Consider the following 19,105-nt stretch of genomic DNA (forward strand, 5'->3'; position numbering starts at 1 on the left):
CTAGGCAGGCTTCCCCCCCCCCCCCCCTTTTTTTTGTTTGTCATGGGATTTGTCCCTGGCAAACATTAATATTTAATTGATCAGTTTGGAGTCACTTTCGGTGTTGACTATCTTCGTCAGGGTAGGGTGCGTGAACTCCAAGACGCAATGATGGAATCATAACAGCGCGACCGTAGGACGCGATGCGACGACAAAACATCGCGTCATCGATCCGAACCACCTCGCCCCAAGTGTCGGGTGTTCTAAGTGGCTCGGAGCCCACCTTAACCCTGGAGCTCCCGTCGCCTCTTGCGTCCGTCCATGACTGTGCGACCATCAAACAATCCCTACCAAACAAAGAAAGCAAAGCCAACGAGACCGACCGAGTTGTGTTCTTGTTCTTGATTCTAGTTTCGGGCGGGTCTTCGCCAGACGATGCGCATCGGGGACAGCAGAACCCATGATGCCGTCTCTCGGGAGACCGGTCAACGCTTGGCCTTGGTATTTGAAACGGCAACCTCGACAGTGACCTTGAGTGCATGGGTCTTACAGTGCGAGGCAATTAATTCACATGAGGAGTTTGGCAGGGAACAAATGTCACAAAGGCTTTCTATACATAACTCAATTGCTTTCAGACCAACATCGTTATTAGAAATTCAATGTGTGTGAAGTAGTATAAAAACAGGTAGAGACAAGATGTGTTTATACCGACATTTTGTTTTGTTTTAATATCCGGGAATGAACAATAGTATAGTCGCTGTTTTTAAACATTTACTGCTGATCTAAATGTAATATGATAAAAAAAAAAGATTTTTTTTGTTTAAAGAAATTCTTTTGTTTTAAAAAACAAGTTCATGTATCGATTTGAAATTGTTACGCGTTTAAATATGTTTCCAGGGGGTAGCGGTGAGGAGCGAAAAATAATATCAGCGTGGTTTAACGTTTCCTGCGGAAACGAAATTTCCAGTGAGTGAAACGTAAGTTATTAAAAGTGGACGAATAAAATATTTTCTCTAGTTCTTCATAATCCCGTGAAATACATGACTGCTATAACATTTCCCATCCAAAAAGTGATGGATGGAAGGTTAACTTCAAGTTTCACGTAGCGCATTCACTGTATGTCCCCTCCCGTCATCACAGTCTTGTGGTTTCTCTGTGTCCGTGATCGTCAGAGTAACAGGCACATCCGAAGACATCTTCTAGCATAGCAAATTACAAAAGAGCATCGAAAATAGGCCTGCAGTTCACTAAGAAAATCAGATCTCATAGTCGTTTCGTCTTAAACGTGTGAAGTAAGAGGTTTACAATTTCTACGTCAACCTTCAAGACTTGGTTGGTAGGAGCGTCAAACATCGTAGCTGTTAGAGGTTATAGAGTCAAAGCCTAGGGAAGGCATGATTGTAACATCGTATTTAATCCTCCAATCAGCCTATCAAAACAAAAATGTAGTCTTATATTGGTTTTGCACTGCTTGGTTCATTCTTACCTCTTCTTTAAGCCAAATATAAGTAGGTTATATTTTTAATTTCTTTACATGCATATTCCATGTTCATTATACCATTATTTCAATAAACCAAAACAAATATCGGGATTTTGAGCAACCACCAGCGGGGAAAAGAAAAAAAAAGTTTTTTATAATATGTGTACCAACTAATTTATGTAGCATTTATACAATACATAAAAATAATTACTTTTGATATCCTATTAGCCTTCCTTCCTTCTCAAATCCCATCGTCTTCTTTTCATTCACCTCCACCTAAATCAACGCTATATATATAACTTATGTATACTTAATTTCAATTATACATATAACATACAGCTTTCTTTATGCGCCAACATTGTTGTTTGCAGTCAAGATTGAATAGCTGTTAGTGGTTTGCTGTCATAATAATTTCATAATATATTTTGCATTAGAGATCTTGAAATATCGTTTAATATTGCGTTACGTGTGGCTGAAAAGGTTAAACGTTGAAATAAGTAAATTTTTTGTGTCGCCAGAAAGATGATTTAACAAGCTTTGACGATGAAATCTCAATATTTGCTTAAAATTAACATTGTAAAACTGTTTGAGGAACGCTTTTATAAAATGGTCTTGCATATTTTTGTAAAATAAATTTCTTCACATTAACATAATATACATTATACCAGGAAGATAACTAAGCTAATTTATTATAGATGTTTACATCATGTGATGAACAAGTTTGATAAAAACGTGTAAATACGTGTCTTATTCAAGCTTTCTGTGCTTCTTCATTTACTGTACTTCACTTTGGTATACTTAGATATGATAATAACGTAGTATAGTAGGGTTAAGAAATTATGATTGACTGTTGGAAAACGTGGTTCAAGTTTTGAAAAAAATTAGGGGTTACGGAATTTTCGTGTAATCGGATTTGTTGTAGCCTCATTGTATCTGTAATTAGGCCTACTACCGTTCTTTACGGCAATGTAATAAAAATATGGAAAAGCAAACACAAAATGTGAAATAACACTTGAACGAAGGCATTTTTTTTGTTTCTCTTTTAACTGTACATTTCATTCCCAGAGTTTTTACCCACTAATACCGGGGACAGTTTGTACATGTCGTTGAAGTACACCTTGGCAAGACGATCTGAGATCCTTCTCCTTGCTTTGTGACGGAGCATGCGCCGTGACACGTGGTCAAGAAATAGGATCCCAGCATGCAGCGCGGCCTGTCTTGCACGTGTTCCCCTCCCCCCCTCCAACCCCTGACAAAGGTTAGTGTTCTGTTTATCCCTACACAGTAAACATATTTTCTGTACTTTTACAAAAGATTCCTTTGGAGACCAGTTGCCAAGAAATAGTTTGTAATACTACAAAAATATACTGCTTGATGGCCCAGGACCACTGATGGCATCAACAGCGTATAATTTCATATACTTACAATTACTTTTGTAAAGTTTATTTACTTTCTCATACTTTTGCATACTTTTGCCTTCTTTGGCATACTTTAAAAACTCTAAACTCTCAAATCTATGGTTAAATTCGGTATCAGCATTAAATTTGAGACAATATGAATAGACATTTCCAATAGGGTTATTAATCATATATTTACCCACGACGGAACGGAGAAGGTGTATGCGTTTGGGTGAGAGGTTGTTTGTGTCTGCAAAAAACGAATGTTCCCATTTATCTCCAAAACGGTTTGACTGATTTATATAAGGTTTTCTGTCAAATGTTTGTGATTTATCGGTGATGGTTCTTAGATAGGTGTTAACTCGCCGGAGGGCGCTGTAAAAAACATTTTTCTTCTTGCTTTTGTATATGAACTGCTGAGTGTCTGATGATAGAGCAGAATAACATTGTCGGAAACTATGTGGAGGCACGTAGTTAGTAAACCATGTTTGAGCGCTTCTTTTTTCATAAAAATCAAATAATAAATAAAGCAAATCAATAAAAATTTTACTTTGAATAAAATTGAGTTAAATTAATAACCAAATAATACAGGACTAATGAGAATTTCAGTTTTTGAATAGTAAACATGTACAAAGTCTTTGCGCATTTTAAATTCATTACTTTAAACTTCGGTTTTTGTGAGTCAGTATATTTTATAGTAGGCCTACCTAACCTATTATTAAATAATCGTATTTTATATAATTGCTTATTAAAAAATTAAATTTTCCAGCCTCCATTAGTAAATTCATGTTAAAAAAAGCAACTAACGGTCGTGAAAAATCAAAGGAAATAAGCTAAAAATACGAGTTAAAAAGAGAGAGGTTATATTTCGTTTATAAACTAAAATACATACGCATTTGAATTGCATACTTTCCTTAGAATTAGTTATTTTGAGTAATCTAGTAAAATAATGAATTTTTTTTAACAAATTATGTTTTCTCCTGTATCGGTTCGGAATCGGTAAATCGGCAAAAGTTGTATTGGCATATCGGAAAAATTTTGTGAATCGGCACAGCTCTATTATTAATTGTTTCTATAATTATTTATTCTTACACGAAAATATAAAACAATTGCAGTTTGCAATATCTTAAAATATATTGCAATTCAAAAAATCACTCTCAACAAAATTGTGTCGGCCGAACGGGGGTACAATAAAAAAAACAACATAAAATGGAGCAGTATGTGGGTAAATTGTAGGGGTATAATATTTTGTAAGACATCAAACATACAGAAGTACAGACAACTAGCCATATATTTAGACATTTACGTAGGAATTCTTTAAAAAGTTTAAAATAAAAAGCAATATTAAAACATTTTGAAAAAAAAAACCACGACTTATGTAAACGCTGTAATCGAAAAAGTATTGAATAAAATTTTTGAAAAACCCCCAACTAAAAAAAAATTAGTAAAGAAAGATAAAAATAAAAATAATTTTAAAAAGGGTTGATTTGTCGCGACGTCTGTCATATAAATAACTAATTATGACATTTTTTAGTGCTTCCTACCTTTATGTTCATATTTGTTTGTCGTAGAGATAGACACAGCAATAATATCAAATATAGGTACTACACATATTCACCTACCCATTGATATGATGACAAATCCAAGAAAATCCGCTTCTGTCGTGAATTTAAACGAGCGAATGGCTAAATATAAAGCTAATAGCTTTATATAGCAGTCGGGGAAGCCTGCTTGATACAATTTATAGATGAGCCCTGCGTGAAAAACTCTATCGAAAGCTTTTTCTACGTCTAGACACGTTGCTACATTATAACTATTCCATGTAATCTCAGTTACTATTTGCTCCGTCATGCAGCCTGCTGTGTAGTTGAATGCGCGCTGCGAAAATCGAATTGTTCGTTTAGCAGTGTTCTTTAACGCGGGTATTGAGTCGTTGGCAAAATTTTGTACCTAGCTACCTTTGACGCTGTACTTAGCAGGCTAATTGGCCGATAATTCTGTGGTAGTGTCTTGTCCTTACCGGGCTTTTGGAATACAATTACATTGGCCTGTTTCTATTGTGTAGAGAAATGCTGCATTTTAAACATGGCATTTATTAATTCAGTTAAATATTCTAAGGTTTCATCAGGCAGTTTATTAAGAACAACAGCCTGAATTCCATATATTCCCGGGGCTTTACGAGGTTTCATTCGCTTGACAGCTTATTCAACTTCCTGCGATTGAGTTAAATAAGGCTCTGAAGCTAAGGACTGATTTAGTTTTATTTTTAGTTCCCTATATTTCATAGCGGGTCGCAAGGTTCAAGATTATGTAGAAAGGCTAATAATGTATTCGCAAATGCCCGTGCTTTATCTATCGGCGTAAAAGCAACTCCATTGTGAGTTTGCAGAGGAGGTATTTTACCTGTCTTATGGAGAAACCGCTTTGTCATACTCCAGGTGCTGCCATCTTGCACCTGAAGTTGGGAAACTTTCGCCTCCCATTGGCTGCTTCTCCATACAGTTATTTAATGGGAAATTATACTTTGTAATTCGTTAATACGCGCTTTTATACTGCGCTGTCTACGCCTAGTATACTCGCGTCTTAATCCGTTTTTCTGTGAAATCAAATCCTTGTGTACACCGGCAGGTCGTCCTGCTTAAACCCTACCTCCTTTTCTGGTATGCACGAGTTTATTGAAGTTTGTATATTTTCTGTGAGTTCTGTTACTGCTGATTCTATATTTTCTTTGGTTTCTAGGTTGGCAGCATCAGCTGCTGCAGGCAAATTATCGAGAAGGTAAGTCTGAAAATCTCGCCAGACGAATTACGGAATTTTTAATTTGATTGACTTATACTTTAACAACCGTATTTATAATATCACGCCATTCATTTTATTATTTTATTTATTTGCATGCATGCAAAATTAAAGTTATTTTTTATTACGCCAAGTAAGTATAACTTCTAACACGCGTTCATAAGTACACGCACCTATTTTTTTTATTTTTATTATAACTGTAAATAATATAATGCTAAAATATTACAGCTTTAATTGATACAAATATTTTTAGCCTTTACTTTAAAATCATGGATGTAAAATTTAAAATAAAATCTTGAATGTGTATAACGTGGTTTATTTGCTTTGTTTAGCCATTTAAATTTGTTATACGTGTCGTTGCTCACATAATAGTTAGACTTAAACGTAATAATTGTGAATCTACTTATAAATCGTACTTAGTGAAACCTGGCATCCTAGTTCGTCGTTCCCGCCCACGGGAATGCTCCGCTCCTTTCACTCTACGCGCGGGCGTAGAAGGTGGAGTCGGCGAGAGAAGTCGTTGCCTTATTTGGCCGAGCCACTCGGGACGCGTTTGCTTCCGCACTGAATAGCTGTGATTGGTTGTGTAACAATCATGTACCCAAAAGAAATCCACCCAATCATGGCACGCAAACGACGCTACATTGTTTTATCTTTCAGCTAGTCTCAGAATCTTTTCGCGAAATATGCATGTTTTCCTACCAATGAATAGTCACGATTCTGGCACACAACTGAAACCAAGTGAGATATAAATAATTTAACTGCAGGAACAGCTATATATATATATATATATATATATATATATATATATATATATATATATATATATAGAGTTAACCTAAACATTCTTTTCGGAATATCAAAAAATAATTTCAGAGACATTTTAAAGGTACTTTTTTTTAATCAAAACAATCATATATATGTTATATTTGTATGCCAAAGATTTATATGAGCCTTAATTTAATAGTTCACATGCACTACATTCCAGCATAGAGACGTAGAATATTAGTGTATAACGAAATGAACCCGTTATTTTTTCAAGTTATACCTCTAAGCTGCTTCTGCTATAATGGCACTCAGTTAATTTGGACGAGTCTGGGCAATGACAAACCCTCAACAAAACTAGTATTGAATCACATGTTTTGCAGTTGAGACGTTTCACAAGTCAACAGCCAATGAGCAGGTGACATTTTGCCCGAGTATGAAGAAGGCTGTGGAGTCTATCCTACAGGCCAACGAACCCGCGAACGTTTTCGGTATATACGTGTTTTAAGTTGAAAGTGAACATTTTTTATAAATAATGGCTACAATATTAAAGATTTAACACCAAGTTTTTGGATAGTGTTTTATTGAATTAAGTTCTACAAGCGCCGCGAATTTTGCTGCTGTCGCGAAATTATTTCATTCAAATGATTCGGGGTAACACCGTTATTTTTTACATACTTTTGTTACTACCCCCAATTATTTCAATGAAATTATTTTGCTACACCGGAAATACTATCGGTGTTTTGAGAACATCTTTCGATCGAACATAATTCAGACGCTCAGTGTTTTATCTAAAATACTTTATCATTTATTAATTATTAAAATAAGTTTCTTTTCAGCTTCAAGTCATATAGATAGGGACCGGAAAAATTCGCGGGTTCAATGACCTGCAGGATGAACTCCATAGTTCTGCGTACACTCGGTCAAATGTCACCCACTCATTGGCTGCTGTATTGTGAGACGTCCCAACGTAGCAGCCTGTGATTCGATAAAGCTTTGGTTGCGTGTTTACCATTGGCCCAGAGTCATCCAGGTGAGTTGTGAGCCAATAGCAAAGGCAGCACTGAGGTATAACTATATGTAATGTATTTTAGCCTATCGCGAAATGAATTCACGAATTTTTCCGGTCTCTACGTATAGATGTTTTCAACTTATTATGTAGGTATGAACACGTGGCCAAAGTTTGTCGGTCGAACTCAGACTCAGCCTGTATATATGCCGCACACATATTTCATCGACACTTAGTATATATAGTTTAATCGACACTTAGATCTAGCTTCATCGACACTTAGTAGATATAATTTCATCGACACTTAGTATATCTAGTTTATGGTTCCCGTCGCAGGCCTGTGAATCGGGTGAAAATTTCTAGTTTTTTTTTTTATAAAAAACACGCCATCCGTTGGCCATTAACCTCGTGTTTCCTTTCAAGGACGCGCTAAAAATCCTGTTTCTCAGTCCGCTCCTGCGACTCTAATATAATTCATGCCAGCGGACGGGTCACTGACTTGCCTTAACCGCTCGAGGTTAACTCCGTACCTCGAGGGACAAACGACCGTGCGTGAGCAGCTGACTGGGATTATTAATCACCTCGGTGGTCGATGTCGAACTTCAGTTTTTTTTTATTTTTACATGTGAAAGAATTTAGCCCGCCTGAGCAGGGAATTTAAGACCCCTGTGAGTAGAGCTTCAGAAGAAACCACGCAATTTGAAAACTGTGAAATATCCTAGTGGTGCCTGTTAACGACAAAACCATTTAAAAATACGCTAAGTTCACGTGAGTAGTACTGTTTCCGTATCGGTTTTTAACCTGTATTTTTAGAAGAATGAACAGGGTTGAAATGCGTGTTTTCAGAATTATTTGTGGACATGAGAACCCGGTACAGATACTCGAAAGCACTCAAGGGTCTTGCCTTACACATTTATCGTCATTTCTTTGCCATATGGTCACCGCTTAAATCTTATAGTGGCGATATGCACGACGAAAAGTCTGCGCGCCAGTTCAGAGCATATTAAACATGGTAAAACAAAAACAAACAAAACATCAAAAAGTTAAATAACATGGTTAACTTTTCTGTGGCTTTAAAACCAAATAAATAGAATGTTATACAATAACTTCATGCTTGTATGCACACCCATATTTTAACTAAACGCACTCTTTTAATATCTAACATTTTTTTTCTTCAAAATAACTAGTTCTATATAATTATTGTACAGCGGAACTGTAAATTTTTTTGCAGAAAATCAACTAAAACATTGCCAGACTAGTTATACAAATTATATTTCACTGTTATGAAATTACACAATTCATGCTGAATGAAGAACATAAGAATACATATATATGTTCGTTACCGAGGTTATATGTTACTACACGTACTGCACGTGTTATTGACACACGAAATTACAGTAAACTAGTGGAATAACATCATGTCACTGTTAAGAAGACTACAAGTATCCGCTCTACCACTCTGGTTCTGGGGTAGAGCGCCTGCCTTGTGGCTTGTAGGACCCGGGTTCGCGGCCCGGCTCCTCCAAGGCGGATTGCACAGAGGGGATGGTGGCATTTTCTCTGGTAGGAATACAATCCCTTTTCTTGGGCTCCCCATGCGGTGGCCATTCCGGGGGTTTCTCCGGGGGAACGGAGTTTTGCAAAAATATTTTTTGTCGTTTTGTAGCGTTTTACTTTTTAGTAACTGTAGCATTATCATTCCAACATGTTATAAATAAAGCTCAAACAAACATTTAAAACATTAATTTTTTTAAGTGTGTATGTTGTGTGTTCAACCATTTATCAGTATATATTTTCTTGAATTATTATTGACGGTTAAATTTTAGTCACAAACTATTGAGCAATACTTCTGTTATGTAGTATTTTAGAAATTTTTCACGAAAAAAAATATTTGAAGGCACATGAATTTTATTTCTAAAAATATTATTTCTGAAAATACACGTAGTTTTCAATCAGGAATATCGTCTTTAACAAACACAGTATTATGTGTATGTATGTATGTGTGTGTATATATATATATATATATATATATATATATATATATATATATGTGTGTGTGTGTGTGTAGGGCCCCCTGAAAGTGGTAAATAAAATTTTCAGATTTCGTCATTAAAAATTACCAAAAGCGGTGTTAAAATTCACTTTAAAACACAAAAGCGGTGCTAAAATTCACTTAAAAACACAAAAGCGGTGCTAAAAACTAAACTAAAAAAAAGCGCGTGTTTTCGTAAATATATCTAGAATTATTTAAGTTAAATAATTTTACTTGAACCTACTCATTACTGAATACCCTAAACAAATAGGTTACATATATTTATATGACAATACTTTTGATTTAGACACTGATTATAAGTTCGTTCCCATAAACTAATCTGGAAAACTATTAATCCCTTTAACAAAATCGAGGACGCACCACAAAGCCGAAATGCCAAATTGATCACAACGACGACAGCTAGAAAACTGCTGTGTACCACAACGCCAAAAGATGTCATTACAGGGCTGCCACAAAGGTTGGGTTAGGTTAGACTAGGTTAGGCTAGGCTAGGCTAGGCTAGGCTAGGTTAGGTGAGGTAAGGTAGGTAAGGTAAGTAAGGTAAGTAAGGTAAGTAAGGTAAGGTTAGGTTTGATTGTGGTATTTCGGCGTTAAGGTACATTTAAGAAACACACACAAATTCATTCAGTTTTTATTTCGGCTTTGTGGTCAATTTTGACATTCGGCGTTATGATATTTCCGCGTTGTTGTAAGGACCCAACAAAATCTATAAAAACTGTTGGCCAACTATGATACTACGACGCTGTTCCAACTATATGGCAGCGCCCCCGGCTGACGTGATATGGCCACTCACACCGTTCGCCCAATCATCTGCTTGCTTTTGTATCTATCCGGTGTCGCTGTTCCAAGCTGACGTCAGTGCCCCAAGCGGTGTGCGTACGCTTTAAAACTTCGCCTGTTTGTCTTATCTATCCAAACATTATGCCGGAAAGGAAAATAAACGCCGTAGTTTTGCGTAATTTTACAGTATATTTTTGGGTTTAACATTATAACGTGAGCGTGTGTAAGCTTTTGTTTGCTTTAGTGCATTTATGATTGTTTGGCGGCCATGTTGCGGTGTTTGTTTACCATTGACGAGACAAGTCTTTTAACTAGTATTTAAATTTCGCGTAAAAACACTGCGATTTCGCGTGTTAATACAAAATTTCGTGTAAAAACGCTGTGTTATGGCGATTTCGCGTAAAAACTGTATTTAACGGTGATTTCGCGTTTATCGTCGTTTAATCGCGATCGCGAAAAGAACAGGCCCCTATATATATATGTTTTTATTTATCTTACAAATGGACTTTGCAGGCAAATTTGCAAATGCAATTTCAATTTCATGATATTAGGTGCTCCGCAATCTACTCTTTAATATTTAATAAATGATAATCCAACTGTAATCGGAATTGATCAAGAAAAGATGCTGAAGGAAAAAAAAATGTTTGTGAAACTATTCAGCAAAATATTTCAGCTGTCCAGATCTGGTTTTAAATTTAACAAACGTCTCTGAATTACGATATTATTTATTGTATAAAATTTATTAAAAAACTAATTAAATTAATTAGAATTATCACATTAGTAAGAAATGACATAAAACGTGGTGTCCACTTTTAATACCTTCGAGTTATAGTGGATGCCAAGTTTTTATTTTTCACCAAGATCTTAGCTGCATCAATACCTAAATATATACCTATATAAATTTAATTTGAATGTTCTATTTACTAGACGTTCATTCAGTGATATACATTTTATTGTATACGTTTTATTACCAATTTTGATGCTTCAGACATAATATCTCGGTTTGGATTAAGAATTTCAACTTGCAATTATAGAATTAGTGACACTTTTAAAACCATTAGTAACTATAAAAGATGTAAAAAATTATAACTCTATTTTTGAATAATCCAGAAACATTCATTGGTAAAAAACTTAAGCAAAAAGTTATTTAAAACTTTTATAATCTACAAATTTATTTTGTAATACTCCATTTTAGTTTCTGTTAAGATTTTTTTGAAAACCAAAGTAACCAATTAGTTAATATGAACTTTATCAATCTTTATTTATCTGTGTGTTGTGTTGTTTCGTGTTTTATCGTAAAGTTATTGATGTGTATGTCGTGTTAATGTCCATGCGCTTATATGGTACCTATTTTTTTTACGTATGTGTCATAATTCGTTTATAAGTGTTGTAAGGCACGAAAAACTGAATTTCAATTTGATCTGATAGTTTTAAAGAAGCAGAATAATATGCTACGCATTTAATTCCTAATAGAAAAAATACTTACATTTCAACAGAGTTTATTTTTGAAAGACTGCAAGCCTATGCAAAGCCCCACCAACATTCCATGTATGCCTGTGCTGCTTACCCTGTGCCAACAAACTACACCTCGCATTTCAGAATTTTTTGTGTTCAGTCACACTAAAAATGAAAACAAAACATAGGAAAACCTTTGAATATTTTCGTTGGATTTACACTCATAAAATAATGATATACAATTACTTCAAGTATTACAGTGTGCAAAAATGGTAAATCCTACGATTTTACGAGTAAGGCCGTTTTCGTCATTCCTCATTCATTCCGTCGTGCATGGAAAACAACCATATGTATTTTTTAAGTCGTCGTAATAAGAATAAAGTGTTGCTCCCTATAAACAATTTTTGGAAACATTTCTTCTTCTCGTCCGAGATCTGGACGTTATTTGTAATTGCAACTATCAGCGTCAGAAGCGCTGTATGTAAGCTTTAAAGTTAACCTGAGAAACAGTTGACAGCGCTACCTACCGAGTATTATTTACACTACTTCGAGGGCAATGCTGCTGTATTCTTTCCATAGAGTGTATAAAAAAAATGGCAGAATTCCATCTCGTCCTTTGAACGTATGTCAGATTTCCGTTAAGGCACTTTTCCGCCTTTTTCGAAGATGCCAGGCGGAATACCGACATTACGGTATGACTTGATGTAAGTTTTTGGACATACGCCATTGCTAAAAACTTTTTCTGTAGAAGAAAAAATAAAAAAATAAAAATAAAGAAATATATAAATAAAACAAAAAAAAAGACAAAAAACACAAAATTAAGCAAAATAAAAATTGCTGTTGTCAACATGGATATAAACACCACAAAATATTCCGTGACAGGAATATGGTCAACAAAACAAAGAAAAACAAAGAAAAATGTACTAAGAGAACGAAATTTATTTTTATTTTTTAGTTTTTCTTCTACAGAAAAAGTTTTTAGCAATGGCGTATGTCCAAAAACTTAAATCAAGTCATGCACTCCCATTGCACAAATCTTTCAAAGATAATGACTTTACGGTAGTCTTCCGCGCCCCCGTTGAGTCCAGCATCTCTGGGATCCACAAAGTCCCGTTGCCTTACGCCTCCGTGCCGCGGTCAACAACACTCGACCCCAGTATCAGGTCCCGGCGATCGAGGCTTCGCCGAGGGGGTCTGGGACTTCAGGAAAAAAAATGTTAGCAAATAACCAAAATAACAAAACCTTAGAACATATATGGCAAATTCAACATTGGCGTGCGCGGGCCTAGTGACTTGTTTGCATGAGTCGATCAAGCGCACAAGCTGTGGATTTTGCTGCAGACACGAACATGTCACCGTAACGTCAAATCTTAACTGCGATTATCGCAGTTTTGGAGCAGTTATGCTGGAAGTGGAAGCCTTGCCTTGGAGCCTTGGAACACCCACTCGTAGATTATAAGTTGCGTGTTATCAGTCACTGCGTCAGGTGCGTGAGAGGTTCCCACGGGTGGACGGAGGAGTGTTGGGGGCCGGAGGTCAAGGAGACGCTGATAAAGAGTCGATAACGTCCATAGCTACAAATATTTTTAATTAAAAAAATTGAAGCCAAACTTTAATAAATCCAAAAAAACGGCAAAGCAGAGATGAGTTATCCTCGATGGAATGAACATTCAAAGGACTCCACTACACGACACCGGACCTCGGTGTCGAAGAGACGTTGAAACGTGATTTATTCTTCGATTTCCATTCCTTCGTTCAATTATTTAGTTATTAGCTGGGGTACCTGGCGTTGCCCGGGCTAAACACGTCATAATATAAGGAACATCACTACCGAGTTTCAAGTCTGTAGAGACTTACACTTGTAAAACGGGAAATTTTTGATTTTAAAGTCCCATTGATTGCACAATTTCACTGCATCAAGGCTAAGCCTCAGCAAAACCGGGACGCCAATCCTCAGCTTCATTTTCTGGGAAGGCAGGTAACCCATAGGTAAGACGTGACGGACGCACTCAACGATAGATAGAGCGTTACAAATTCAAGGCAACGCCATCTATTGTTGAAGTTCTAAACTTAACTGTTATTAGCGCCTTTAGTTCGCTAGCAGCCGCGAGCTTCACTAAGCGGATGGGTTTCGCCAAGGAGAAGGATAAGAAGTTGCCAGACCTTACTATATGACCGTGTTGCGAACATAGATAAATGACACACTCACTGTGTGTGTCTCTGACCTACCTCCTATGATTTTCTATTATAAAACTATATTTGCATCTTTTTCACTTTCTTAGGGATGGAATTTCATAATTTCATAATTATATGTAGTCTTTGTTACTCTCCGGCCCATTAACTATCTGTATGCAAAAAAAAATGTTGATCCGTTACTCCGTTGCTGCGTAAAAGGAAAAACAGACAATGACACTTTCGGGTTTATAATATAGTAGGAATTCATTCATACGTTCCCTCCCATCAGAGAAACGCGGATTCACTATTGCCCTTACTGACGCGTCAAAAACTCTCCGACAGAATTAAGCACACTGTAAAAAAAAATTCACCTTAAACTCACGAAGAACACTGGTTTCAGATTATCCAGGTATCTTCGTAAATTTGCGGGTGCTAAGTTCGCTTACTTTGAGCATGAATCGGCAAAACTTCAAAAATTTGTGAAGACACTTTGCACGAAAACTCGTATGTCTTTCACGTGTGTGTTTACCCCTTTTAAAAGGAAAAAAATAGAGCTCAAAAGTTTAAATACGGTATAGTTTACACGAAGGTCAGGTTATCAGAAATTACGAAGAACTAGACTACTCGTTTATTTTAGGCGAATTCTTCGTTGAAACGACTGTAAATTTACTGTAATTTCTAACAGTGAATGCAAGTACACAAGTGCATGAGAACAAATACAAAAAAAGTTCGCAAGTGTGCAAGTGTGCTATAACGCAAATATGCCATATGTGTTTTCGGCAAGTGATTTCAGAGCTAAACTTTTATTCTTAATATTTGTATTGCACTGTTCGTTGCTCTCCGACAGTCACACACTTCATTGGGCTCTAATGACGTCAAAGCCTAGCCTTACCGAACTGGCTGTCAAGAAGTTTCGTTAAAAAAAAATTGGTTGTCTATAAAGTCGTTTAACGAACGATAGTTTAACGTGACAACGTCATAACAAAACATTGATGAAATGATTGATCCAGAAGAAAATGAAATATCATATTTGGCCTGCTGAGACTGAGCCGTAATAGGTTTTTGCAACCAAACCATTTAGGCATTAGAAATATTATATTCTTTGAGGAATAATTTTTTTTAATTTTTCTGTCTTTTGTATGATAAATCTACCTCTGCATAATTTTATGAATAAAATTGAATCATTTTTATTGAATTATCACTATTTTGTATGGATACAAAGGAGTGAAATGAAATCTACAATTTAATTAATAAATTTACTTTTATTTGCATTCATTAATTCAAATATATTTATTACTTTTGAAGTGTTGCGCGCGCCGTATTTATTTTTACAAGTACAAAAAAAAATATTGCAGCGGCCGGGTCTCGATCCGTCAATTTTGATTAGGTAGTCAGCGATGATCACCGCACGGCCACGAGGCCATATTGGAAATGACTGTTTCAGATGATATATAAAGAAAAATTTTGTTTTGTGTTGTGGAAGTTTTAAAACGTATTTGAATATTCAACATTACTTTTAAATAACCGTACCGTTTGTGCTGAAAATCGGTGGACGATCGTTAAATTACATAATATTAATAATTCAAACGACGAAAATATGATTGAAAAGTCAAATCGATGGTTGTTCCAGTCGAGTGGAAGAGAGATGCCACGAATGCGTACAATGAGCATAACAGGAGACATCCGTAGTGGGACAATGTGCGTAACGGGACACTTTTTCGTGCGTGCAGCCGGTGTTCATCGATTTATTAGACGTTGTCACGTCAAAAATACTTTACTGCGTGCAACAACGGCAGCATCTCGCGAGAAACCTCATGAGCCATCGAGCGAGTTACACTCGCGATGTGTTATTGACAGTCGTTAGGCTAGTGGCATGACGCTCACGCCTGGCCGACGACCCTTAAAGCTTCTCGAATACTTAGTTAGGAAAAAAAGTAAAAAAAAAAAAAAAGCTCACGAGTCTTTAATGCGATGGATGAAACTTTTTGGGTTAATTATATTTACTAAATAACCAGTCTCTTATCCATTGCACGTTTTTGACGTGACGTCTAATAAATCGATGAACGCCGGCTGCACGCACGAAAAAGTGTCCCGTAACGCACATTGTCCCGTTACGCTGTGTCCCGTTACGCTCATTGTACGCTCGCGCCGCATCTATCTCTCTTCCACTCGATTGGAACAACCATCGATTTGACTTTTTCGAGGCACATTAAACTTGAAACACTCCCATTCGTTTCCTACTTTTCCTATCATCGTCCTATCATTAACAGAATAACACAGATTGGAAGAAGTTAAATAGCAAACATGTATAAAAGTTATAGTTAAAATAATCTGTTCGTTAAATTAATAAACACATTTGAATTAATGAGTGCAAATAAAAGTAAAATTATAAAATAAATTGTAGATTTCATTTCACTCCTTTGTATCCATACAAAATAGTGATAATTCAATAAAAATGATTCAATTTTATTCATAAAAGTATGCAATCATTTCATCAATGTTTTGTTATGACGTTGTCACGTTAAACAATCGTCCGTGAACCGACTTTACAGATAACCAATTTTTTTTTTGCGATGAAAACCCGTTACCACTCGAAACAAACGACGCACAACCAACGAGTGGCAGACGCAGCACAGAGTCTGCGCCCACAGAGCACAGACAAGGAGGTAACGGAGTCGCCGTGTAGCTGTTGACGTCTGACGGCGCGGCGAGAGGAAGCGGCCGGGGTGTTACAGTTGTGACGTAACGGGCGCCTCGCGCAGTCACGTTCGGCAAGGCCGCTCCCGCCCGGCCCAGGGGTGTCCACGGGACACAGGCCGCGCGTGGCGCCGCTACGTGCCGCCTGGCACGGCTTCCCGTCTCGCACTGCCGCTGTTCGCAGCTTACAGACGTGGCTCGACAAACCCTCGACAGTTGTTATATAGTCCATATTTATGGTCTAGTCTTATTAACACGTCCGGTTCATTGATACCAGACGAAAATATCGTAAAGAAAAAGTTTGAAAATATTATTATTTATGTCTAGTTCAAAATAAATTTATGGAAATTTTAAAAAAAGTTATAACAAACATTACTAAATTCAGTATATCTGGGCATGGGCGTAGATCCGGGGAGGGGGGGGGGGGAGGGGAGCCCGGGCACCTCTGGAGTTGCAGTCCTGTGTTCTTATGTATAAGCGCTAACTTCTGCTAGCCAGCTTTCCCACAACAACCACCAGAAACTTGAATACAAAGTTCAAAGATAAAAACCTGCTTTATAGGGCTAAACCATTTATCTTGCTAGTTTATAAATTTTTTAACAATTTTTTTTTTGTTTTAGGGCTAACTAAGAAATACAACATACCTAGATTTACCCTAAAAAAAAATAACCAACTGAAACACGTTAAAAACGGTAACCAAAACAATAAAATTTTAAACCTAGAGTCAGAAATATCATACAAAAATATAGTAAAACAAAATTACGTAAACATCCAAATTTTATTGCACCAGATTCCCCTCTCTGAGGGGGCAAACTTGCGCTTGCGAATTCGGAACTGAGAAATGGAAATTATTAACGTTATTTCCCCTCCCCCCCCCCCCCCTTCTCTATCTAGGAAATCCTTCAGATTTTCTCCCATGTAGCTGGGTACTTCCTAATGACAGATACATATGAATAAACGTCTTTAAAATCAGACTACATATTGTTAATTGTTTGTATTGCCCCTCCGTAGAAATGATTAATCGCGGAAATTTTTTGGTTGGAAGAATCATATTTGACAGAACGTAGTTATTTCCCGACAAAGAAATACGTTCTGTATGTAATGCAATGCAACAGGTGCGTTCTCGCTGGACCATAGTTTTTTTCAACACGCCCAGAAGGACAGAAAGAAATGTGCGTGGAGTTCACGTATGACAGAAGTGAAACATCTTGCTTATTATACTTATTATTAGTTATAAGAAAACATAATTCTCTTTGGCTGAGGTCGCCGATAAAATCAGATGTATGCAAGTATGCGAGCGCTAAATTAAGCTTTAGCGTAATTATGCGAGTGTGATAGTATGCGAGTGTTCCAGTATGTAAGTATTCAAGCGTGCAAGTGTGTTGCGTCATTTCTACCTCTCCCCTGCTGTCGCCTCCCTTACCGATTTTCCCACTACGTACCTAATTATTCCCATCATGTTATTGTTAATACTACCGATTCCTACTGTGAAACATACCTGTTATTTTTAATAGGTTTATTAACAGTTAAATTATACAGAATATGTGATTGTATTGATCTTACGCATAAACAATTTTACATTTAGGTTATTTCATATTATATATTGTTGAATTAAAAAAAATCAAGAAACTGAGTTTTTCCCTGTTAAGGGGCCCGCCTACCTGGGCACACATACGGTGTGCAGAGTTTCAGGAAAAACAACGCGATTTCAAAACTACTCAAGATATCCGAGTGAGGCCTATTTACGAATAGCATTTAAGAGTTCGCTGAGGCCCGAAAAGTAATTTTAATTTCGGATTAAGTTTTTAAACTGTAATTTTAGAAGCGTTAAAAATGTCTAAAACGCGTGTTTTCAGAGTAATTTTTAGGCATACAACAATCAATACATACTCTTGAAAGCACTTAAGGAGCTTGCATAACACTTTTATCTTCATTTCTCCGCCATATAATGTTACGCTCACTGCTCAAATTTCACAGTTATCCTGTGACGACGAGACGAATGCGCGCCAGTTCAGAGACTTGCGCTTAGAGGCTATACCGCGCTAGAAGCACCAGCGAGCGTCGCTCTTATCATCCCGCCTCACTGACACACACCCCTGACGAGGCGGGCCCCTTAAGAACTAGGTGTATTGAATTTTTTTTTTAGCCTTAAAATACATTTCTGTATTTCTCATCCAAATATTTTGTGTTGTTTAGAAGAAAGAATTTACAAGCACAAGAATACTCGTATACGTAACTGTTTTTTTGGCACACTTCTGATTCGTAAAATAAAATAAAAAAATCATTCTACTTACAGGCTACCTGGAACAATATCTGTGTCACCGATACTAGGCAATAAATAGGCTTGTATACTCACTCACACGACGCTGTGAGGTCGGTGGTAAATTACTTTTAACGACATACCGACACTTGCTATTTCACAGCATCGGGAGGAGCTGTATGGGGAACACAAAAACTTTTTCATCGGGCTGTTTCTCAATAACCGTTACACAATAGCCGTGGCACGCTCTGGACGGAAC

This window comes from Bacillus rossius (genome assembly GCF_032445375.1).
Source record: "Bacillus rossius redtenbacheri isolate Brsri chromosome 9 unlocalized genomic scaffold, Brsri_v3 Brsri_v3_scf9_2, whole genome shotgun sequence".
Classification (NCBI taxonomy): Eukaryota; Metazoa; Arthropoda; class Insecta; order Phasmatodea; family Bacillidae; genus Bacillus; species Bacillus rossius.